Here is a 3,961-nt window from a genome sequence, read left to right as displayed (position 1 = left end):
AGAAGATTAGAGATAAAAAATCCTGGGGTTGTTTATTTGAAAACTTAACAACAGGGAATAATGTTTAATTTAATTACCTGGTGGGAAATTATCTGGGGAAGGATTAAGCAAAAAATAAGAGAGAGAACTCATGGACACGGTAAACAGTGTGGTGATTGCAGCAGGGAGGAGTGTGGGTGGAGGCAGAAGAGGGTATAGATGGAATAAATGGTGATAAAAAATAAGATAAAAAATAAATAACTCAAAATTGATCATAATTATAGATGTAAAACAAAACACATTAAGAAAAAACATAGGAAAATCTGTAGGATCTAAGGCTAGGCAAAGAGTTCTTAGACTTGACACAATCCATAAAAAGGAAAATTGATAAGCTGGACATCATCAAAATTAAAAGTTTTTGTTCTGTGAAAGTACACGTAAAGAGAATGAAAAGACAATCAACAAACTGGGAGAAAATATTTGCAAATCACATATGCCACAAAGGACTAGTATCCAGAATACAAAGAAATCTAAAATTCAAGATTAAGAAACCAGACAATCCAATTAGAAAATGGGCAAAAGGCATGAGGAAACTTCACCAAAAAATAAATACAGATGTTAACTAAGCATATTATAAAATGTTCAACATCATTAGCAATCATGGAAAAGCAAATTAAAAACACAATGAGATATCATTTCAAAAACATGTAAGAATGGCTAAAATAAAAAGTAGTCTAAAACAAACGCTGATGAGTATGTCGAGAAAATGGATCACTCATAATTTCATGGTGAGAATGTAAAATGGTACAGCTAGTCTGAAAAACAGTTTGGCAATTTCTCATGAAACCAGACAATTACCATTGATCCTTCAAGTGCACTATTTATTGGACATTTATCCCAGAGACATGAAAACTTATGTTAACATTAAAATTTGTGCATGGATGTTTATAGCAGCTTTGTTTTTAATAGCCAAAAATTGAAATGATCCCAGCGGCCTTTAAGTAGGAGAACTGTTAAGCAAACTTTGGTACATCCATCCATGCCATGGAATACTACTCAGCAATATAAAGAAATAAAACTATTGATACATGCAACAACTTGGATGAATCTCCAGGGTATTATGCTGAATGAAAAAAAAGCCAATCCCCAAAAGTTAATGCTGTATGATTTAATTTATATAATACTTTATGTAACAAATTTTACTAATGGAGGATAAATTAGAGGTTTCTGTGGGTTACAGACAAGGGTTGAGGGCTGTTAGTGGGTATGGTTATAAATGGATAACTGGAGGGATCCTTGTAGTGTTTCAGTATCTTGACTGTGGTTATGGAGACACAAACCCCTATACATGTTCTAAAATTGTATAGAACTTAGTGCACATACATACACATAACTGAGGGGAAATATGAAAAATATTGGCTGATTGTATAAATACCAATATCCTACTTGTGAGTTTGTGCTATAGTTTTTGAAGATGTTAACATTGGGGAAAACTGGTTAAATGGTAAATGGGATCTCTTTGCATTATTTCTTATAACTGCATGCAAATCTAGAATTATCTCAAAAATTTCAACTAAAAAAGCTAACATTTATGAATCTTGATATTATATATTTTCTAGGGAGCAGTATCACCCAAAACCACATTACTGGTCTGCTTTCAGAGCTGACAGTTGAGTTGAAAAGTCACATAAATTGGGAATTTAAGTATAAAGCTGAACTGTTTTTGGCTGATAAATCCTGGTAAGCCAGTACTAGACAAAGGTAAAATTATGGGGAAATAAAGCAGAATAATTGTTGCCAAAGGCTGAGGATGGTGTGGGGTTGAATGCAAAGAGATATGGGAGAATTTGAGGGTATTGATATAATTGTTCTATGTCTTGATAATGGTGGCATTTATGACTGCATGCATTTTTCAAAACCTATAGTATGTACACAATAGGGTAAATTTCATGCAATTCAAATTAGACTTTAAAAAAGACATTAGGTAGTACTATATAGCCACTAGAATGACTAAAATGAAAATGACTGAACCAATAGTTGGTAAAGTTATGGGCCAATTTGAACTCTATTACATTGCTGGTAATTTCTTATAAACTTAAACATTCACATGACCTATGACCTAGCAATATCTTCACTCTTAAGTATTTTACTCAAGATCATTGAGATCATATTTATAAAAATACTTCACAAAAAGGGAAAAAAACTTAACTGTTTTATGGGCTCCTTGGTGGAATTGTAGAGTTAAGACACTGGGTCCCAGTTCTAACACTTAATTGCTACTGTGACCTTTGACCAATGAGTCTCTTTTTCCTCATGTTTAAAATATAAATTACAACTTTTCATTTTCAAAGAAAGAATAAGGAGGCAAAGTATAAGCAGAGAGGCATTGGCTACCCTCTGTCTCCAGTTGGTTCTTGAGGGCAGGGGTGGAATATGTCCTATTCACATCAGAATATTCACTGTGCCCCAGACCAGCCTGGAACAGTGTTTCTCCATGGGGGTACTATGGACAGTTTTATGTTGTGTGAGGTCACTTCACCTGCTGCAGAATATCTTGTATTCCTGGTTCCCACCCACTAAATTCCAGTAGCATCATTATCACCCCCCTTCTTTGCACCAAAAATTAAAAGCCCCCATACATTTCCAATTGCCCTTTGGTTAAAAACCACAAGCATGTATCTCACTAGTATGTAGTAGATGTTCAATAAACATTTAACTGCTTGATTGATGGATTTTTAGGGGGGCTACAACTTGGGCCCTTCTCATTATTGGTCTCTAGAGCTGGCCTCCCTGGGGGTTTATTTGTTGCGCCCAATCCAGAACCTAGACAAACATTTTCATGGGCACTATTTCACTAGGATCCTGACTGTGGAAATAAATGTGTGGTTTTATTTTAGCCTGACACAAAGCTAGACATCATTGGAGATACAAGAGAAGGATACAAGGAAGGCTTTTTCCCCTATGCATTTTAGAGTTGGAGGGCTGCAAGGAGCCCTTTGGTACATTATTGAGCTAATGTGTTAGTTGCAGGTACAGTCAACTCTCAGTTATCCTAAAATGAAATATCCAGATTACAGTGAAATAATTAAGCACAGTTAGTAAATAAAGAAATGTGTCAGGAGCACTATTTACTAGTTTCTGCTTCTCTTTAGTTCCTCATAAAATGTGCAATCCAGCCAAAATGTTTTTTACCTCTCAACCCAGAAAAGATATAAACTAGAAATTCAATAGGTTGAGAGAAAGTAAGAGGGCTTTTTAAAAGTTCCCTGCCTCAGTAAATCCAATCTCTCCCAGCAGCCCAGATGCTATCAAAAGTAGTTGCTTTGCAGGGAAAGGAGCATATCTAGGTGCACAACAGATATACCTACAAAAGTGTTCTTAAATCCTGCCCTTATTACTCCTCTCCTTCATTTCTGTTGTCTCCACCCTAACAAGCCACCAATCTCTCTCTTGCCCAGACCACTGCAATAGCCTCTGAGCAGGTAATCAAGCATTTTTCTCAGTCCCTTTTGTTGCTGTTTGACATTCTGATCGCAACTTTATTATTATGGTCTAATATTTGCAGTTTTTTCAAATAAAAAATTTAATGAAGTATGGATAAGAAGAAGTTAAGATTGGGGAAAACTTTAGAGAATATTCTGGACAATTAAGATGCATTAGTTATTTGCATGAAACCATAGCCATTAAAATGTTTTGTTTTCTTAATAGTCGAAACTCCCCTTATATCTTCTATACTATTTATTAGCTTAAAATATCTGTGATTCTTAGATGGGGAAAGGGTAACCTGTAATTCCTTCAAAATGCTTGTGTTTCGCCCTGGCTGGTGTGACTTGGTTGAAGTGTCATCCCATACACTAAAAGGTGGGGGGTTTGATTCCTGGTCAGGGTACATACTCAGGTTGTGGGTTCAATCCCCAGTTTGGGGCGCATGCAGGAGGCAACCAATTGATGTTTCTCCTCTCCTCTCCTCTCCTCTCCTCTC

The sequence above is a fragment of the Myotis myotis genome, unplaced genomic scaffold, assembly GCF_014108235.1.
Source record: "Myotis myotis isolate mMyoMyo1 unplaced genomic scaffold, mMyoMyo1.p scaffold_m19_p_4, whole genome shotgun sequence".
Classification (NCBI taxonomy): domain Eukaryota; kingdom Metazoa; phylum Chordata; class Mammalia; order Chiroptera; family Vespertilionidae; genus Myotis; species Myotis myotis.
The sequence above is the reverse complement of the archived record's forward strand: the minus strand, read 5'-3'. Positions refer to the sequence as shown.